A 22,647-nucleotide genomic window follows, 5' to 3' on the forward strand; every position below is an offset into this window, starting at 1 on the left:
ATGTTTCGTGTGTTTCCTGGGTCTGTGTGGGGTTTTATTACCCACTGGTCACGACATGGACCCCACCTGGACTTTTGCCTGGGGCTTGGCTCTGAGAGATAGAGAGATGCTTTTGCATTTTGCAGGTGCCCAGAACAGGAGGTGAGTTTCCACAATTTTATGTGCTTAGCTTTGAAAATTCACCTGAATTGTGGAGCATCTAAAACTCCATTCAGTCTCTGCTGTGCTGCATCCAAGCATACTCCCCTCCCCTTTGCAAATTCAGCAGAAATGACAGCACCTGGCACCCCAGCAGATCAGATCCATCATGAACTAAGGTGATACCTCCAGTTTTAGGAGACTTACGTTATAAATAAAATGAATATGGTATTAATGTGGGATCTGAGGATACATCTACAAAGCAAGATACCCCCGTGGCAGTGAGAGTCAGAGCCCAGGTAAATTGATTCGGGCTCCAGGGCTCACAGGCTGCAGTCTGGGCTCTGAGACTCACCCCCTAATCCACCTCCCTCGCCAGGTTTCAGAGCCTGGGCTCCAGCCTAAGCAGGAACATCAACACTGTTATTTTTAGACCTGTAGCATGAGCCCTGAAAGCCTAAGTCAGTTCCCCCGGGCTGTGAGGCTCGATGCAGCATATTTTTAATTTTTTTTTCCAAAGTAGATCCTGGCCTCCTATTTTGTAAATTCAATTTTGAGCCTATTATTGATTTTGGAGCATGCAACAGAATGGCTTGCCACTTAAGGGCTAGAGGCCAGTCAATGCTGAATACTAAGGAGGCACACCTGGGATAACCTAGTTTCCCGTCTAAAGAGCAGTAGAAGCTGCAGAGGGTGGGGGATGCTCAGGGAGATCAGAGGCTGCTAGGAGCAAGCAGGCTCCAACAGAGAGACCTGGGATTTGGGACTGAGACTACTGGCAAGACAGGCTTGGGAGGAGCCCTGGTAAGTTAGTAAATGCACAGACTTGAGGAGACTTTATTTTGAACTGGTTTGGATCGAAAGAGAAGCAGAAGTAAGAAAAGAGTCCAGCCAGGCAGGGCTGAGAGTGGCCTGCCAAGGCAGGGAAGAGCTGCAGAGAGCAGACTTGAGGCAGGGAGAAGAGATGTCTCAGGGCTGAGTTTTTTCTGCCAATAAATTAGACCCTCTGAAAATGGGCATTAGTAAACAAAAAGCTTGGGTGGAGTTTACCTAAGGAGCCACTTGAAGGGGAAAACCAAGGCAAGGGGCTGCTTGCAGGGTTTCCCTGAGGCCATGAGGGGATGCCCAAGGGTGGCAACTCATTCACAGGGTGCAAAACCCCAGAACCATTAAGAGTCCTCATCATACAAACATTCATTTATTGTTTTAATTATTTTCTGGTCTGAGGGAACCTCATGAGATGTGTACAAAACTAGACTCTCACATATGTGAAGATCCCAGGGGACAGTAGTCATAGAATGCTGTTGTACTTCAGTACATCCAATATAATGCAGAACACTATCACTACCAGCAGAAAATAACACTAAACCGCTATTTCAGTTCATTTCACACTGATGTGGCTTCTTAAGAAAAGAGCCCTAAAGTAGGTGGTGACCAGAAAAAAAAAACGCATTTTGCAAAACAGGTTGAGGAATTGAAATTGTTTTTATTTCACAGCAGAACAAAACTGAGACTTCTAGAAATGAAAAACCCAGAGAGAAAGATATCCCATATTAGCCAATATCCCAGTGGTTAAGGCACTCACCTGGGATATGGGAGAACTAGGTTCAAATTCCTGCTCTGAATCCCACATCCCACCATGATATTGGCTATTCTGAGGTGCATCTCTCCCTCTTTCTAACTTTGACCAGAAAGTCCATCCTGGATGTGAGAAATCTTCCCAAAGACATTTTAATAGAAAACAATATGTTTGCACGAAAAGCTTTAGTTTTGACATATTGGCATTGTCCGAAGAAAAAGTAGTATTGAAAAATTCCCAACAGGTTCTATTCTAAAGATTTTATAAACGTAACCTGGGTGTTACTCAACACACAAGAATCAGTTCTCTCTGTTCTCAGAAATATAGAGGATGCAGTGATTGTCGGAGCAAAGTCATGCCCAGAAGAGGCTTTACAAAACTATATAAACACAACAAAGACTCATTTCTGGTTTTGGCCTGCTGTCACTTTCTTGGCTAAGTTTAATGGCTCTTCTGGCTCCCTCAGTGTGTAAATTACACAACAAACTTACTTAGATTAACATTTACTTGTAGCTTACATTCCCTTGTATGTCTCATCCTAATTTAGCTCTCTAAGTCTGTCTAAACTAGTACACTTATTTGATTTTGGGACTGTATACATGCTGCCAGGACCCACACTGACTGTCCACATTGTTGTGCTAGACACAGGTGTAATGCTGTGCACCCACTTATACCCGTGTGCACATTGCTGCTGTTATGTGATGTTAGTGCTACCATTTCAGGGGCAGGAGCACAGGGTTCTGTGAGGTAATATCTTTTATGGGACTAACTTCTGTTGGTAAGAGAGACAAGCTTTTGAGCTTACACAGATGAGTTCTTTCTTGTCTTTCTAGAGAAAGAAAGAGACACTCCACAACTTTATTTCATTCCCTGAAGTTTCAGATCAGCATCACAAGCCCTTTGCCTCCCCACTGCACAGGGACTCTGCACTGTGTTTATCCAACCACTAGACCGGATCCGTCCCCCACTGTTGTTTCCCTTGGTTCGTGCAGCATGGCTCAGTGTGGGGAAAGTGAAGGCACCATGGACAAGGATGGTAAAAATGTTGTAATCTTCTGCATGTCTCCCACTTGTAAGGGGATGGTAACATCAGGACTGTGGGGGATGGGAAGGGAGGGGGAGAAACATTGAAACTGTGTAATCTTCCAAGAGAAAAGGCAACCCACTGTAAGTTTTCTACAACTTTCCTATCCCCAACCAGGACCTTTCTAACCCAACTACTCTTGCCCCAGTCCACATGGCCCCAAGATCATTGCTGCCTGAAACATGTACAGACACAGGGGAACAATGAGTTTTCATTAATATTCTGATTTTAAGACATTGCTTTAGCCAAAGGCATAGCAGTGGTTCATCAGAAATCAGTAAAATCATTGATTTATAGGAGTATCTTGGCTGGGATCATTTAGGGCTGGAGCAGAGCAGGGGCTGGATGCAGGGTGGAGTTGGAGGAGGTTGGTAAGGGGATGAGGCATGACCATGTCATGGCTTGAGCACTGCTGTTCAAACTCAGAGACATAGCAATGCATGGCATATTGTCTGGGGGGGAAACGTCAATGTATGATCCTTCAAATACCCTGGATCTTAAAATCAGGAATTTAGCTCCAGGCAAGAGGGGTTATTGGCGGGGAGGGTGGGAGTGCATTGTAACTTACCAGCCTCAGATTCTAGTTCCTGTGAGGACTTGGGGTCCTCCTTGGGTTTGCTGGGGGACTTCCTCAATCTGCTTCTCTGGGTAGAGGTACAGATCACATACTCCTCATCCTTCAGGTCTTCTGTGACATCCCCTGCGGTCCCTGCTGCCTCCTCGCCCTGGCGCTTATTGGCATCCCCTCAGACTATGAGGCCAGTGGAGGAATTGTGAGCCACTTCAGGCTCTGTAGGAGAAGCCCTTGACAGCACCCAGTCCAGCTCATCATAGAAGGGGCATGTATGACAAGTCCATCCAGAGCAACTGTTTGAGTCTTTTTGCCCTCCTGTACAGTAACCTCAGGCACTTAATGCATTCCTGGCACTGGGACAGAGTCTAGTAAATGGCTGCCTGTTCCAGCCTGTGTGAAATTTCCCAGTGCAGGTGTACGTTCCTGCTCCTCCAAGTGATGAAGTTATGGAGGATGGTGTGGTTCATGGGTCAGGCAGCTGCTCTCAGAGTAGGATCCATGTTCACCTGTACTGATCAAGAGAGTGCAGCAGAAAGCTGTTCTGAAGTGGTCAATACAGCTTGCTACTGCTGGTAAAAATGGGGGTGGGGGAGACAAGGGACCCTTATAGATTAGGTAAGAGTCAGGAAGAAAAGGGTTCAGTGCATTGTGGGAATGGGAGTGGAGGACTATTGAAGCTCGAGACCAGATGTATGCCCCTTGCCCCCGTCCATACGGGGCCATGCCACAGCCTGAGGCAAGTACTTATACCCCCTCAGGCATGCTAGCTTACTTGCCTTCCGAAATGTGCTTCTGGGGCATAGATGTGAACAATAGGGGGGCTATGGTACAACCATGCACATGGCCATGTGTACAGTGGCTAGTGCAAAAGTACCTTAAATCTAAATGGGTATAACTAATGCTGAGAGCCTAGGACATAGGGCAGGAAAGACAACAAATAGGAGGCTGTAAGTTTTAAAGCAGAAGTTATTGTATACACTCTGCTGTCCCCATGTGGTCCTATTTTCAAAAGAGACCAGCTTCTAATGTGATGAGCTCTTTGGAAAATTTAGCCATTGACTTTGGTAGCTAAATGGGAGTTGAGCTCTTCTGAAAATCTGTCCCTGGTTGTGGGTGCTCAGATCTTTTGAAAAATCTGGCTTTTGTGTGTAGACTGCATTGACCTGGACTCCATTATACATACTTACCCTCATTTACTGATATGCAGTGTAATCACTATAATCTCTAAATTCAACCCAATAAATCTGCAGAAAATAAATATAATTGAAACAGCATAATTTTTCTTGATTATGACATAAAATAATAACTCAGCCATGGAACCTGGTGGTGTGTGAAAACATTCCGCCTCCCCCACCTGCTATGTCAAGTGTCAGTCTTCCACCCTGGTTTCATGACACAGTCTTGTTGGAGTCAGCAGAGTGCTATATAGACTTTGGCCTGAACAGCTGGATGGCTGGCTGAATCTGTTCACTGACTTGAAATCACATGTTATCAGTGAAACCTTTGCTGCTGTGTTTCCTTTCATTGTGTCCTCAAGCTGACCATTTCCTGCTAATGTCCTTTAAGCAGAGAATATACAGAGAAGATCAGGGTCAGCCCCTATGCTGCTAACTCTTCACTTATGGTTTGGGAAGATAAACGCTGTTGTTTTAAAAAGGTTTGAGAAACCATGGAAGTTGCCTGTCTCTCTTTTTTAACAATTTTATAAAATTGATAAAAAAGAATGTGCTCATTTCCAATTAGTAGCCAATACTAAAAGGATTTTTGGTATTATATCTGGTGCCAGCTGCGATGAATGCAAACTGTTAGTCAGATTGGGGAATCCAAATGTTTAAAAATAACCACATAAATGCACAGTGTAATGCAAGCAAAGCAAATATAATGATTCACCCAGGGAAGATAAATTATTAATGGGAAAAGTGCCAAAGTGTTTTAATTTGTAACTACAATAAATCTCTTGGGGAATTCATGCCAAATTGTCTGTAGGCTTGATTGCGGTATGAAATCTTATCCAAAATTATGTTTTATAACTTCATAATTCACAAGGTCATTCTCCCTCTCATACGCACTTAATTTAGACAAAGAACTGCATTCAGTAGACACATGAAACACCCTTACTAAAACCACACTGGAAAAAATTACTTTAGGTTTAAATGTCAATAACATTTAAGATTGGAAGTTTGAGCTGCAGCATGTATCAAGGGGGCACTTATCACAGCTTGGACATTTGGCAAATCATCATAATGATTTAGATTTCCTAGAATGTTGTTAGCCATCTGTTCACAACTCAGGGCAGGTAAGGTGTGTGGACTTACCTGTAGCCACTCACTAATTAGAGAACTTGGAATTCTGGACAGTTTTTGTTTTTAGGAGGAAGGTATGACGAGCGGTGTGGTACAGAACACTTCCTGGAGCTCTGCAAAAGACAGAGCCTACAGTTTAGGACTCTGCAGCCAGAGACTCCACTATCAGGCACTAAATGAGTCACTGTGTACAGTTTGGGTTTGTAATTTATATATATATATATAAAATCACTACAACCCTGTCTGAGGTCACAGATTATTCGTTGCCAAGCCCAGACTTCAGTTTACTAAAGGCCCAATGCTGCATGTGCGTGGCTTTGCTTGTATGAGTAGTCTCAGTGAAGTCACATACATGCTGAAGAATTTGCAGGGTCAGAGCTCAAGAGGGATACTGTCATCTCTCTTATCCTTGCAGCATATCAAAGTTTCACCCTACTCTTGGGTCAAGCAAATATCATTCAAGGGATAAAAACATCTTAAGAATATGGTGAAGACAACTGAACTGTTTGGCAGTTCCTAGCATATTTTCTTCTTTCCCGGAAGCACACCTGAAAACTGTCTATACATCTAATTTATGAATTAATTTTTATGCCAAAAGAAGTGGTGGTGGAGGGGTATGTTAAATGTTTATTCACTACTCTTTTAATAATAGTTTTCCCAAATGACATTGTATACAGTACTGGCTATCTGAAAGGGTTCTCTGTTAACCATAAAAATAGGATTACTAACATATCTATTGCTCTGCGGCTACTCTGATGCTTCTACTTGTTTTCTTATTTTAATAATGTGCATTTTGAATAAGTTAGTGATACCTTTTAAAAATTCCTTTCACTATCTTACAAATAACATCTGAAACTTCTAAAACTGAGAAAAATGTAAAATTCAAATTTCATTTTCACTTTTTATGCTATTTACTTTTTGCATTTCTTTCAATGTGGATAATGAATATGGAATAGTCAATTTCACCTTTTTCTATTAACTATAGTATGCTCCCACTATTAGAAAACAAAATGGACTACAATATGTAACATGTTTTTAGAATGGGATTTAGTCTTATATCCATTTGTCATAAATTGGCCAAGTCTATAAATTAAAATAAACGAAGACAAGACAGCATTAATGGAAATTATTCCCTTCTTCCACCTCCTTCCTGTCAGGCTGTAAATATGGTAATTAGTGTTACCCAGACAGGATGTGCTAATGAAAAACAAATTGAATTGTTCATCTTAAATTTTGTGGTCAAATTATGCAAGAAAAGGCTGCTGTTCTATCAGTGCGATTTAAGAATATTATATAGAATATTTGTTTGCCTGAATCTCTCTCTCTGCTTCTCTTGGAATATATCTTGAGAAATTAGGGTTGTAAAATATTTAAAATCAACATAGGAGTCTCTATATAAAGATATATATGAAATGGACAGTTCTGACATAGGAGGCTATAATGCCATCTAAAGTTTCTGGTGATATCATAAATCAAAGCTTGAGTGATTTGTGTAGTTAACAGAACTCTTAAATGGAATTATTGCCCCATAATTCCAAAGTTCACAGGTTTTAATTTTATGTAATAAATGGATTAGATCTATATTTTTGGCCAAACTCCCCAATCTGCCTCTCCTGCTCTCTCTCCATGATAGCTGTTATCTGTTTTTTCTTAAACCACCATGGACCAGCTCTTGTGACCTTTCCTTCAATGGCAGAGTGACCTCCACCTTCCATTGCAGTGGCAAGTCCTTCAGCACCAAAGTTATTCTCTCTTTGCACTCTTTATTGCAAAGGTGAAATAACTTTCATCTTCTTCTCCCAGTAGTTTTGATTGATGAAATCTCACAATTCATGGCTGTGATGTAATATATATGAATAAAGCAACAGAGAGTCCTGTGGCACCTTTAAGACTAACAGATGTATTGGAGCATGTGCTTTCGTGGCTGAATGCCCACTTCGTTGGATGCATGTAATGGAAATTTCCAGGGGCAGGTATAAATATGCTGGCAAGAATCAGTCTGGAGATAACAAGGTTAGTTCAATCAGGGAGGGTGAGGTCCTCTGCTAGCAGTTGAAGTGTGAACACCAAGGGAGGAGAAGCTGCTTCTGTAGTTGGCTAGCCATTCACAGTCTTTGTTTAATCCTGATCTGATGGTGTCAAATTTGCAAATGAACTGAAGCTCAGCAGTTTCTCTTTGGGAGTCTGGTCCTGAAGTTTTTTTGCTATAAGATGGCTACCTTTACATCTGCTATTGTGTGGCCAGGGAGGTTGAAGTGTTCTCCTACAGGTTTTTGTATATTGCCATTCCTGATATCTGACTTGTCCATTTATCCTTTTACGTAGTGACTGTCCAGTTTGGCCAATGTGCATAGCAGAGGGGCATTTCTGGCACATGATGGCATATATAACATTGGTGGACGTGCAGGTGAATGAACTGGTGATGTTGTAGCTGATCCGGTTAGGTCCTGTGATGGTATTGTTGGTGTAGATATGTGGGCAGAGATGGCATCGAGGTTTGTTGCATGGATTGGTTCCTGAGTTAGAGTTGTTATGGTGCGGTGTGTGGTTGCTGGTGAGAATATGCTTAAGGTTGGCAGGTTGTCTGTGGGCGAGGACTGGCCTGCCTCCCAAGGTCTGTGAAAGTGAGGGATCATTGTCCAGGATGGGTTGTAGATCACTGATGATGTGTTGGAGAAGTTTAAGCTGAGGACTGTAGGTGATGGCCAGTGGAGTTCTGTTGGTTTCTTTCTTGGGCTTGTCTTGCAGCAGGACGCTTCTGGGTACACGTCTGGCTCTGTTGATTTGTTTCCTTATTTCCTTGTGTGGGTATTGTAGTTTTGAGAATGCTTGGTGAAGATCTTGTAGGTGTTGGTCTCTGTCTGAGGGGTTGGAGCAGATGCGGTTGTACCTCAGTGCTTGGCTGTAGACGATGGATCGTGTGGTGTGTCCGGGGTGGAAGCTGGAAGCATGAAGGTAGGCATAGCGGTCAGTGGGTTTTCGGTATAGGGTGGTGTTAACTTGGCCATCACTTATTTATACTGTGGTGTCTAGGAAGTGGACCTCCCGTGTATATTGGTCTAGGCTGAGGTTGATGGTTGGGTAGAAGTTGTTGAAATCGTGGTGGAATTCTTTCAGAGTCTCCTTCCCATGGGTTCAGATGATAAAGATGTTGTCAATGTAGCGTAGGTAGAGGAGGGGTGTGAGTGGACAAGAGCTGAGGAAGCGTTGTTCCAGGTCAGCCATAAAAATGTTGGCATATTGTGGGGCCATGCGGGTGCCCATGGCGGTGCCACTGGTCTGGAGGTATATATTGTGACCAAATTTGAAATAGTTGTGCGTGATGATAAAGTCACAGAGCTCAGCAACAAGTTGTGCTGTGTCATCATCAGGGATAGTGTTCCTGACAGCTTGTATTCCATCTGTGTGTGGGATGGAGTCCCCGAGATAGGACAGACTCTTCTGCTGGGTTGAGTGTGTAGCTGGATAAATTGACGATATTGCTGGGTGAGTTAGGGGTACCACTGTTGTGGCCCCATGTGGCAGGTAGGAGTTTAGACAGCTTACGGTCCTTTTTCCTTTGTAGAGAGGTGAAGTGTGTAGTGTAGATCTCCTGTCTTATTTTAGTGAAGTCCATTTGTGTGGAGGGTTGGTTATTAATGAAAGTCTCCAGGTTGGAGAGCTCTTATTTGATGTTTTCCTGTTTGCTGTATAGGATGCTGATCAGGTGGTTCCTCAGTTTCTTTGATAGTGTATGGCATAATCTCTCACTGTGGTCTGTGCAGTATGTAGATAGCAATGGATTTTTCACCTTCAGTCCATTTGGTATGATGTCCATCCATTTGCATTTAGAAAGGAAGATGATATCTGTCTGTACTTGTGCAAGTTTCTTCATGAGGTTGATAGATTTCCATTCCATACAGCTAAAGGCAGTGCCTTGCATGGTGTCAAGTATCAGAGGGGTAGCCATGTTAGCCTGGATCTGTAAAAAGCAACAGAGAGTCCTGTGGCACCTTCAAGACTAACAGATGTATTGGAGCATAAGCTTTCATGAGTGAATGCCCACTTTGTTCGATGCAACGAATAATGACAGTATTATATTATGGAATTAGCATAGTAGCATTGGACAGTCGGAATTAAGACAGCACACTGTGGTGCTATTTTAGGTTCTTGGATGGTAGTAGTACTCTACTGAATTAAAGAAAGTGTTACAGAGGGAGAGGGTGTTACAGTGTTGGTATGGCTGAATATTATGATGATAGTAGATTTAAGTTTGATTAGTCTTGTGTTAGATGTCACCTTAATTTATTATTCCTTTATAACTTTAACTGTTTGTATTTTTTATAAGGAAATACACTTCAGCAACTCCAACTCTAAGTCAACAAAGTTTTTGTGTGAGAATATATAGAGAGAATGTGTTTGTGCACACATGAACGCACTGGGGAGATGAACAATAGTTTAGTGAAAAACAAATTAAGCAACATTTCATCAGTGTTTTATTTTTCATTATTGTATTTTAATTCCACATTACTTTATGCCTAGTGTGCATTTCAGGTTGCTCCATGTAATAATGAGGAAGACAATCCCTGATAAAATGTTCTGCAACAAAACACTGTTGTGGCAAAAGGTCCCCCAACAAAATGTCATGTTGCAGTTTGTGCAGCAACATGATGTGATCCTGTGTTTGTCCACAGTCATTTTTTTTTCTGAACTAGGCTAACTGAGATTGTTCTGATTAGCAGTGGGAGAAATTTCAAAAGTTCAGAGGGCCCAACGTTTGCATGATTTTTCAATGATTATCTGAACCTCTTAGGCCCAAGCAGTAACTAAGAGTTAATAATTTCACATTGAAAACTGACCAGATCTGTCTAAGAAGAAAAAGGGAATAGTAATTGATTTCTCATTTCTAAGAAATTTGCTCTAAAGCAGAGGTCAGATTATGTTTCTCTCTCCCTCCCATATTTTGTCTGGTTTTTTTTTTAAGCTATTGGACGAGATTAATATGATGTAATGATGCATTTTCAGCACTGTCTTCTTTGGTGCCAGTCACCTAGGTGAAGTGCAAATTCTTTTACCAAAACTTCCTTCAGCTTTAGTAACTTATGATGATTATACCCAAAATCCAGTCAATGGGGAACATTTTACATATTACAGGTCTTTGATTTTCTGACTTACAGTACATATAACAGGATGAACCCACATTAATTTCACTGAGGTTAGTAGAGTTACATCATTTTAAAACCGATATGAAAAATCAGAATTAGGTCCTGTTAGTTTAAATTGGACATTTCTGTTTTTGAGTTTTAATTCCTGCATGTTCTTAAGTCCCCTATTATCCTGGCTACTGGAACCATTCAGCTTACTTGATTAAGGAGAGAGAGGTTGTTAAACTCATCTGTACAGTGTCCCAAGATATGAAAGGGCTATTCTAACTTGTTCCATTGGGAAAAGAGGAAATCAGTAATTTCTCAGGCCTCATCTACCCCTTAAGCTTAGGTCAACCTAGCTACATCACTCAGGGCTGTGAAAAATTTCATGTCATGTAGTTAGGCCAATCTAAGCCCCACTGTAGACACAGCTAGGTTGATGGAAGAATTCTTCTGTCAGCCTAGCTACTGCCTCTCAAGGGGGTGTATTTATTTCAGTGATGGAAAACCCCCTTCTGTCACTGTTGCACTTGTAGTGTAGATATACCTTCTGTGCTGGTATATACAATGTAGTCAATGCCAATTATCTAAGGTCAAGATTAAATATTTTTTAAAATTATGTATTAGGTAGCATTCTGTCTGGTTTGAATGAGCTGTTGAATGGAAGATTTTTACTCATCCGGATTTGGGCATGATGACTTTCTTAGTGATTAATGTGGGTGTCCAAAGTCCTGTGAAGTCTATTGAAAGAAAACTAGTTGTAATATGCTTTTACTTGCATTTAAAGAGGTGAGATTTTTCTCATATAATAATAGAAAACTGTTTGGATAATAGAAACATAGAATTTAGAGATGGATAAGTCCTGTATGGACATACACCTATCAGTGCAGGATTGCTACAGTAACGAGTCTAGTCTTGTTATGGTGCCCTTTGGAGAAGGATAAAGTGTGTAGCTGTGTGAACAGGTGATGTGTAGCAACTACAGGTGGAACTCTCAGCTACTATGAAAACAGATACTAAAGAAAAACCTAAGGTAGAAGGGTGGAATAGTACAAACAGACTAAAATGATTGAAGATTTTTCAAAGACGAGGGGTGGGTAAAGGTTCAGATGAGTTTTTACTTTATTCATATCAGGTTTGTCCATTCCTAATGTTGATGGTGTATACTGTAGTCCAGTGTCAAAATTAGGTACGCTCAATTCACATGCTTGAATTTGCATTCACACATAACCAGTTAGGTACTGACTGGTAACTGTTCTTGTTATACACCCAATACCAATCTGTGTTTTGTTTATGCATAAAATTTCAAGTATCTTACAGGCCTACATTAGGCCAATCTAAGCCCCACTGTAGACACAGCTAGGTTGAATTTGATTTTATTCTGTAGTTTCAACCCACAGAATAGAATTTTGGCAAAGAAAAGTTTTGGGGACTGGGGTTATGTGGCACTACATTGATTAAAATGGTAACATTTTTCTTCTGTCCTTCCACTTAAGTAACTTAGAAATCAACACACAGTGTCAGACATTGTAGGAACCACAAACTCTGCCACTAAAGTTAAAGGTCTGTCCGCTTTTACATGATTAATTTCTATGTTCTGGTGTTTATTATAACTTGGCTATAAACATTCAGCCTGGGCTGTATCTTGGAATGAATGCTAAACTACCACTGGGAAGGGATTTTATGATTTTTTAAATCAAATTTGCCACTTCTATATTTTTATTTTTTACTACTGTAAATTTAAAATGTTCATCACTTTTAAGTCTGTTCTCCTTTCTCAAAATGTGAACCTTCAAATTTATTTACTACACTTTGCCAGTAAGTTGGACTCTGCTGTTTTACTTTATTGTGCTACAATAAAACAATATTTGAACATTCCAAAGAAAGTGAGGTTTAAAAAGTGGTTACATGCAGTAACTAATTTATAAGGATATTTACTTATGTATATCTCCATAATCGGCCCTCCCCCCTCCAAAATAAAAGCTAGAGCTGGGCAAAGAGTTGACAGCAATTGTATTCAATTATCCATTATCGAAGTTGAGATTGGGTCCAAAGAAACCTTATACTCTATATTATGTTAATGCCAACTTTTTTTTCTTTGACTTTTGAGCACACCCTAAACCACCTTATTCACATAAGTAATGCAAGCATTTCAAAACAGTGCATGAACTTACAGGCCATATGTGTTGTGTTACTTTGGCACAATGGGATGGAGTTTCAACCCTGAATTTCATCCTTTTTGTGAGTTTGTCTGAACATTTACCCTATTTGAACATAGCTTTTTTCCTTTTGTAGTTTAATTACATAGATCATCCCTCCTCTCCCGAAATATCTCATTTCATTGAAAACGTAAGTAATTCTACCTTGACTGGCACATGTGAAAAAATGCATTGAGTGTCAATTCTTGCTAGAGTGCTGGAAAACAGATGTAAGATTTGTAAATAAAAAGCTAGAATTAAGTAGTTAATCTGTGAGAGAGGCTGATTCAAATTGCTTGATTGTCTCAAGATCATTGAACAAATCCCAACCATCTTGCTGTTTTTTTCCTTACTTTTATTGGGTGATGCTAAATCTTTAAAGGACTCCCCTGCTCATCAGAAAAAGTGCTGGGCAAATTATTTGTAACAAACAGTTTATTCAGTTAAAGTAGCTCCCTTTTTCTCTTTGTGAATTGTCTGTAAAAACCAAAGACTATTTCCAAACTTTTAAAACTTTTTTAACTCCCATATTTTACCTAAGACAGAGGGTTTTCTAATTTTTTCATGTGGACCATGTCTTAATAGTGAGATTGTGTCATGGACACCTCTCCTCCCATTTATGATCAAATTACATTGCTGTGACAACTAGATAGCAACTGTTTAAATAGAAAAGTAACATTAGAAAAGCATCTACTACATTTCTTGTTTCTTTTAATGCAATTGAGCAGCTGGAAAAAAGAGAACCAGCACCATATGACCAGCTAGCTCTCACTGGATAACGAAAAAATAGTCCCTGGACCATGTTTCAGGAACTACGGGCCAATGGAGGTTTATGAACTACTTACTTAAGCTCTGATTTTGACTGTTCATTATTCATGGTGTATGGTATTGTTTCTACTCCTTGACTAAATGACTGAAACATTTATAATCAGGCGGAAAATCATAGGTTTCAAGAAATGAACATTCCTAGCATGAGTCTTTGCACAAACATGAGCACTCTCGAGGCTTATGCTTTCCACTAGCATTCTTGCTAACAAATACTCATATGAATGTTTTCTGAAAATAAGTGCAAAAGGGTCATGAATACCACTGAGGTGAATTAATGGTTTTCATTCTAAAGCATGTTTCCAAGTACTTTCCTTGCAGTATTCACCCTGCTCCCAATCAGCAAAATGTTCTAAAACAGTGGACAAATTCAGAAACAAAAATCTGTTTATAAGGGTTGAATTTTTTTTTACTTCCATATTTGATTCTGTCACATACATCAATGTTCTAGAAATGCCAAAAAGCCATCAAAGTAGAATTCTCTTATGTCCGGTAAAGTATTTAATCAAGGCAACAACATTAAAAGCAAACCACATTTAAAAACAAGTATGCACTATAAATTGCTAAACACTATTGAGCTTTTGGACATGTTACAGCCACAGCTGTTAATCTGTGATATTAGGCACATGATCTGGTTTGTGCCTGACTAGGGACACACCGAACTAACCAACTTAATTATAACTGATTACATGGGGGGGGGGGGGGGGGGAGAAAGCCTTTGTAATATGGCTACAGTTAACACATCCATGGTCCTTGTTATGGACTGAGTCCTTGATCCTGCAAAGTAAACCCCACGGATAGGTTCTTGCACCCATACAGAGCTTCATTGATGTAACTGATGCTCCACACAAGCTCAGGGGTCTGCCCATGTGGCCTAAGAAGGTATCTGCAGAAGTCTTTCTAATTTCAGTAGATTCTCTGACTGTTGATAGATTCCTGTATAATAATTTAAGACATTAAATTGTTAACCACAAAACATGCTTCCTTGTACTTCAGATCACTAGGAGGTGTGGTTGCTGTTTTCTGAATGATCATGCACCGAGACTTGATCTTTCTTTCATGTGTGAGGTGCTTCATGTAGAATACTGAATATCTTCTAATCCCATTGAAGTTAATGGGAGTTGTGGAACTGCTGTAACGTTGATAATCAAGTTACTGGAAGGCAACTAACCCTGGGTTTAGGTGCCAAACTTTGGCACCAACGTTTGAAATTTTTGGCCTGTGGTCTCAATCATTTGTTTCTTGAAAACCTGTACATGATTTTTTGTGGATCTTTTCCAACCAGAATAAATGTACACCAATCTTGAGAAAGAACTGGCCTGATTTCCAGAAATGCTGAGCACCTTTTGCTCTCCTGTCTTGAACAGGCTTGATGCTTAAACAGGAATTTTAAGTATGGGTAGAAAATTTTACTATACACTACCTTTATATGGGAACAGCATAAGGCTGAACTTGGAGTGAATAGTTTACATAGCGCTCAGCTGCTTTCATTATTACTATAGTGTCTACAGGATCATGGTAGGTGAAAGATATGCTGCCCACAAATCCTTGCAAATGCTTGCAAGAATTCAGTGCTGAAAGCCATCAAAACCTAACCTATTAAGATACTCTTTCCAGCTGTGCTCATTTGCTGGCTCTAGATTGATTTATTGATCAACTTGGGTGTAAAGAAAAATTAAAAGCAGATGGGAAGGAAGGGGGAGAGTGAGTGATTTGAATGTTATAATCAAAAGATAATTAAAGGGTAGGCAATTTTGCCTTGAAATTGTTGCCACTTTTGATATTTCATGTGCAGAAATGGACACTCTTTTCCAAACACTTTTTTGCCCACTATTTGGCATGTCCTTCACTATTTCCCTCATAAAAGATCAAATTTTCATTGTTTCAGGAAAATTATATTAGGTGTCATGGACCTTCAATTTTGCATTGGCATCAGCCAAAACCATAAGATTGTAAAATAATCCTCTGTGTGTGTGTGTGTGTTCTTTCACTTCCTAGCTTTTCATTATTGCTGTTCTGAAATGGTTTTATCACAGTGAAACATAAACAAGAGATTATGTATCTCATCTGGATTAGCTTCACAGCCTTTCTCTTTTTAACCAGAAAAACTCAGTGACCTGCTAAAATACAGTATCAGCTGAGTTTTCTTTGGCTCACTTGGTTCTCTTGACTTGACACTAGCAAGATCAAGCATGCAAGACTGTCAGCACAAGGGATATCCTTTGAAAAACAGGACAAGTTTTTCTATTTGATAGTCAGACTTTTAAAAAACTTATTTTTTTTCTTCATTTTTTTATTTCTTCCCTCCCCCTCCCTCCCAGAGGAAAGAGAAACCTTTTTATATCTAGAGTTAGCTTCCCAGTGTTGCTACTCTAGTGGAACAATTATGTATTGAACATTACATCAGGATTAACAAATGTTTTTAAAATGCAGAAAAAACAATGTCTTGCCAATTTTGCTTTATAAGTCTCATGAGTTTTTTTGGAAGAGAGGATGAGTATTTTCAGTTCAGTTATTGCAATATGTTTATGTAAATGAAGACAAATAGTTTTATAGGGAAATCAAATTCTGATTTTAAGAAGCATTACTCTTGATTTCTTTTTAATTGTTCAATATACAAATAAGCAATTTGATGTATATGGAAGTGATAATATGCTAAAGTAACTAGATATAAGGAAAAATGTGTGTGATTAAAAACTTTGCCATAAAGAAAATACTGGCTTTTTTGTAAGAGAGGCTGAAGTTGCAGGTGGATTCAATAAAAGAACGTTATCTCACATGCAGTCCATGTCCTACACAAGTTCTAAGACTATGAAAATCTTTGGGTGGCTCGTGAGAGAGATTTCTGAGATAATGTGAGAAATAAACTAAACTATTCAGTTTCATTATTCCCTGGAAACATCATAACTTTCAACAGGATATCACTCTTGAACTTGCATCTGAAGAAGTGAGGTTCTTACCCACGAAAGCTTATGCTCCCAATACTTCTGTTAGCCTCAAAGGTGCCACAAGACCATCTGTTGCTTTTCACAGATTCAGACTAACACGGCTACCCCTCTGATACTCTTGAACTCATTCATCTGTTCTGGTACTGCTTCACAGAAGATAAATTGAGTAAAAATCTCTGCTAGCATAACTCCATTAATGTCAAGGGAGTTACCCCTGTAGAGAATTTGGTCCATGGAACCTGATTGTGATAGAGGTTACCACTTCTGTAATTCAGGAGTAAAATGCCTTTGTGGTAAATGGAGTTACCCTCATGTAAAATGGGTGTGAGGTTGGAAACAAAGCAGTATTATCTTAGATCATACTACCGGGGCTGTTGTGTGCACACATGGGTTGTTGTATAAGGTTGTGTTGCAGTAGTTAGAGAAAAGAGCTGGGAGTCAGAAGTATCTTTGACGCTGGCAGACCAGGGACTGGCTCTTACCAAGGCATTAGACCCCAGCCAAGCACTGAGAAATTCATTGTTGGAAAACAGTCTGTTTCACCTGGGCGTTAGTATGGTTACGATGGGTAGTGAACTTGTAACAATGTTTAAACTTTATGAAATGCTTGTAAATTACGACATTTGTTAATCTCACTTATAATATCTTTACCACATGCTAAAGGTAATATTTAAGTTTTTGCTTTAAAACTGTAAAAAATGTTTGCTCTGAAACTGTGAAACTGGTCAGGTTGAATCATCTCCTGCCCATCAGGAAGGGCTATCACAACTGAACAGGCCATTGTGGGACATCACAATACAAATACTTTAATTGCCCCTTCACAGCCATAAAGATGTTATGTGCAAAAGGGCTCATCCCATCATCTTGACTTCTGAAAGAAGGAAATAAAAATAGCTGACAAGAAAAAATGTCCGCTTTCTTTTAGAGACTCAAAGGGCTGGAGCTATGAAACAGAAGCAGATCCCCAGAAGCAGATCCCCAGGATCAACCTAGGCTAGCCCTAAAAGCCATTCAGAGCTGACTGTTTACTACAGTTCTGTCACCTTTTAAAACCATAGACTGTAACTCATTTGTGTATATAGGTTTGCTTGCTTTAACCTTGTAATAACTCCCTAATTTCTTTTTGCTAGTTAATAAATCTTTAGTTAGTTTATAACAGGATTGGCTACAAGCGTTGTCTTTGGTGAGACACCTAGGGTACAGATTGTCCTGGGATAAAGTGACTTGTCTCTTAGGACTGGAAGTAACCTGAATATTTTGTGATCTTTGGTGTATTGCCACCAGCTATCACTAAGTCCAGCTTGCCTGGGTGGCAAGATAGACTGGAGTGCCCAAGGAGACTGTTTGTGACACCATGGTAAGACTGTTATAGTGCTTCAGTAGTTCACACCTGTTACTGGGTGGGTGAAATCTAATTATAGAGAACACAAGCAGTTTGGGGTGTCTGCCCTACCTGTTGATGATCTGCCCTGAGTTGGTACTCACAGTTGTGAACCACACCAGATTCAGTCCAAATTCCAAATGCCAGTTGAGTAACTTGCACTGTTTGGCCTTAAGCAATTTACCTGCACTTCTTTCAACACGGCTGAAAATTGGATGTAAATTCAGTGACTTTACTGAAAATGGAATATTTTTATCTGAGCTGAGCTTTTGTTGATAAATACAAATATGTTTCCAAGGTTTGGGGTATATACTATTTAGTGGCACTGTCCTTGGCACTCTGCTTGGTGTACAAGATGTTTCCTGTACACTGCACAACAATACAATGGAGTGAATGCTACATACAACAAAAGGGAGCCCTAGAAAAGGAGATACAGCAATAGGTCCTAACAGGCACAATAGGGGCACCAATAACACATCCGCTCATGAAACACTTCTCCTCATAGGAAATATGCTATTTTCATATCTATGACATTTGTGAAAACTCCCCTCAAACTATAGTCTATCTTAGGTCTTGACTATAGCATGTCATGAAAATAAAAGACTCCAGTTATTGGCTTCTGGAAATGTCATGTATCTTACTGTAAATCCAGAACATCTGCACTTTATTTCAGTAATTAAAACTGTGTGTCAATTTATAGCATTTAATTTATGTTAGCAGCTAGCAAGACCGTTACAAAAGTTTTAAATGTTGTAACAAAATCATAGTTTTAATCACTAGAAATGTAGTACAGATGGTCTGGGTTTATAGAAATGTGAAAACTGTATCTCCACTATGTATTATCCATGTAATTCTTTAGGCACTGTGATATACTGATATGCCATTTTTTCCCTCTAGGAGCTCTCTCCTTCCTTTCCATCGGATGCTGATGCCCCCAGACTCTGATATATAGACACTATGGGTATGGGCATTACTTGAATGGCATATTCAAGGTTTTTCTGGGTTGCTACCAATGAATCTGCTCCTGCTCTTGGTCTCTTGTGCAGCATTGTTTCAATGAGTCACTGCGATGCCAATAGACAGCAAAATAAATTTGAAGTCAGTCTTCTTGTGAAATTCCCTCTCTCAATCAAAGCAGCCTCCTCACTTTACATGAGAAATTAATCCATGACAGGAACTGCACAAACTAATGTTCTGTTTTCAGCTAACTTGGTGCACAGCCCAACCACAGAGCTAAGCTGAAACCAACCTTTCCACTTAACTCAGCAGAAAGGGTTGCAGCTTTGTCCGGGCAGATGCAATATGTGCTTCCCTGTACAACACACTTCTATGTCAGCAAAAATTTCCATTATCTCAAAAGCAAAGTAAAATACACTTTCATATTAAATTTGATGCACACTTTGCATTATACATGTTTGTTTTCTTTTATACAGACTTTCCACACACATTTTTTAAATAAGATAACTAAGACTGGTTGAGAACAGCTGATGTATAATGATCAGTACATTTTGCTAGTTGTATCTCTATAGCTAATACAATAAATAGCGGAACAGCTTGGTTTAATTATTACATTGCATACACAACAAAACAATAATTTAAGAAAATAATTTATTATGAAAGATTTATTGCTGTACTGTGCATTTCCAAATGCTGAACCATACTAAGTCATTGGCTAGTAAGGTAACCACATATATATCAGTCTGAATTCAAGTTTCTCTATTGAGATTTTATAATTGTGTATACGTATAATTTTTTTACATGGACCAAATGACTTAAGTGACTGGTAATGGCAATACAGAACTTTTCTCCTCACTGGTTTCAAATCTGATCCAGATTGGTGGTGACTGAAAGCCATTCTCTTATGGCAGTTTTGTGGCATATTGGAAATGAGCTGATAGACCCTAGGAACTGGAGTGAGGTAAGCCTGCTCCCTTACAGGCAATGCAGAATTCCCATTATATTCCATGGGGCAGGATCAAACTCCTAATAGTTAGGTAAACCCATTAGGCCCATCAGATTTGCCAGCTAACTTTGTTAGTAGTCTTGGCACAGAGAACAGGATCTGAATAGAAGGAGAAGGGGTTTTTTAAGTGTACAATTTAAATAAAATGAGCTTTTAAAAATAAAAATGGAAGAATAAATGGAAGACATTTTAACTAATATGAATGAATAAGAATTTGGAGAGGAGATAAGAGAAGAAGGAAAGGGGAGGTTAAATGATGAGCTGTTGTATTTCTGATGATATAGTCCAATTGAGGAGATAAGTTTTTATACAGTGTGGCAAGACACCTCCTTGGCCTCATCAGCCTCAGCATTTCTTCCTCATGCAGTGAGGGCCTGTAGTAAATCAGTCCTACTCTGAGGGTTTTTCAATATGTTTACAAGGTGGGCATCAGGGGAAGCTCAAGTAGTTCTCTTAAGCAAAACAATCACCAAAATACCAAACTCACAACACAAATAGGAATACCTTTCCCTCCCACTCTCCCGGATATTGATTTATTAAGCTGGCTTCTGGTGGCCAGTCTTTTCCCAAACAGCAGTTAACTTGATTGTTTTATCTATAAGGAGTAGACACATCCATCCACCCAGGAGTAGCCTTTTCTCCTATTGCCTCTTGCTGAAGCTTGCTTCTCCTCACTCTTCCTCTGCTCTCACCAGAAGAGGGGTTTTTAAAGGTCACTGTGGCAGCCCCTAATTGGACTCTGGTGTCTCTAATTAACCTGAGGTAATCTCTCTCCAGTTCACAGGGACAGGGGCCTTCACCATTCTGGGGTTGATATATCTGTCTTCCACTACACTCTTTTGTGCCATCTGCTGGCTCCCTTGACACCTTCAAGGCACTGTCCAGGGTTCTCTGCTCGGTGTCCCTGTCAGGTTCCCTTCATTTAGCCCTGTTCCTGCTATATCTTTAGTTGTCCCCCGTGATCATTTGGAATCCCAGACCTGTGGATCCTCCCTGTAGGCTGGGGGGTGATCCTTGAGAGAGTAGTCCTGTTGGGATCCAGGACTGCTCTGCTAATGCAGTGTCCACTGGCTCCCTTGTCACCTTCAAGGCACTGTCTGGGGTTTTCTGCTCGGTGTCCCCTTCAGTTTCCCTTTGTTTGACCCTTTGACCTTCACACCTGCCCCTGTTACATTTTTGATTGTCCCCCGTAATTAGTTGAGTTCCTGGACCTTGTGGATCCTTCCCTAAGGCTGGGGGAGGGCTTGTGCCTGTCCACTTCCTGGAACCTAATAGGATCACTCTCTTATGTCTGACAGATATGACTTTGTCATAATAGCAAGAACCAAGAGGAACTGGGGACAGGCAAAAAGGGGCAAAATAGAGTAAGGGGGAGAAGAATGGCAGGGGACACATAGCACTTGGTACTGAGAGTCTTAAGAAATTCTAACATGCTGAAAGTAAAAGAATGACAAACTATGTTAAAAGTATGGCAAAAGCACTTCTGTGTAACTCAGCATCTTTTTTTTTCTTTAATCTAGGTCTCAGTTCTCAACAAAACTCATCAGAAGGTCCTTGGGATTGTCAACACATCATTTTCTATTGTATGTGCAATTCCGGCATTTAAAAATCAGTGTATGGGTGTGGTTAATAGAGATGCATGTGCAGAGAAATCAAATGGGGCAGTGGAACATAGCTGCTCTAGATGAGGGGGTAGGAAGGGAAATGTAGGCAGAGGTCAGTTAATTCTATTCTCTCTCAAAACAGTATAACTGCAAATGTGTGAATTGTAGATTAAATGTTTGTCTCCTTTAAAAAACAAGCATGGTCTGATTCTGATCTGAGTGCCAGGTACTTAGAACATGGCCCACTGAATCTTATAAAACCCTGTTGTTGGCACCTGTGAATTGTTTGCTCATTCTTAAAAATCCCTAGAGACTCAGTCTGTTACCTTACCAGTTTTAACAGCTATTCAGTTTCATCGTTGACAACTGAGAGTTACATCAGTAATGTAAAACAGCTTAATGTAAAAATTTGAGGGCCACATACTCTATTGCCATATGATAAATGCTTTTCTGGGCAAATCATAACCATTTATTAATTTTAGTTTAAATAATGTTTATATTTTGAGTTGTGTGAATAGTTGAAATTGAACTCCTCCTAGACTATTAGGAGCTGAAGGATGCACCATATTGTCATTTCAGAGATAAAAGTAATTTCCCGTAGAGTTTTGATAAGATCTTAGATTTGGACTCTGACTTGATCATTGCACGGCATTGATGATCAATATAAAGGCAGTATGCAGACTAATAACCTGATTGTTCCGGAAAAACTCCCTCTAGCATCAGCAAGAAAGCTAAAGCTAAGTAAGAGCAGCACGTTTGTTTTAAGAAAAAAAATCTTGGAAACTGTAGATTTTCATGAAATACTCAGAAAATAACCATGGATACGTGAGACAGACACAGGAAATCAAATATTTATTTTGTCTTTGAGTGCTAGGGAATGTATTCATTGTAAGAAGGTGTTTCCCTACCATTTTTAGAAGAAAA

The 22,647-nt window shown here is 39.8% G+C and overlaps 1 long non-coding RNA gene across 2 annotated transcripts; it reads left to right on the plus strand.

Moving 5' to 3' along the window:
* Positions 1-789: 789 nt before the first annotated feature.
* LOC135984119 (uncharacterized) lies at positions 790-22,610 on the plus strand. Of its 2 annotated transcripts, XR_010602027.1 has the most exons (4): positions 790-942; positions 2,551-2,753; positions 19,054-19,117; positions 21,640-22,610. It is a non-coding gene; the product is annotated as an uncharacterized LOC135984119 (long non-coding RNA). The 2 variants fall into 2 exon arrangements; XR_010602028.1 differs by lacking the exons at positions 19,054-19,117; positions 21,640-22,610 and adding an exon at positions 3,485-4,978.
* The last annotated feature ends 37 nt before the right edge of the window (positions 22,611-22,647 follow it).

This window comes from Chrysemys picta, chromosome 5 (genome assembly GCF_011386835.1).
Source record: "Chrysemys picta bellii isolate R12L10 chromosome 5, ASM1138683v2, whole genome shotgun sequence".
Lineage (NCBI taxonomy): Eukaryota > Metazoa > Chordata > Testudines > Emydidae > Chrysemys > Chrysemys picta.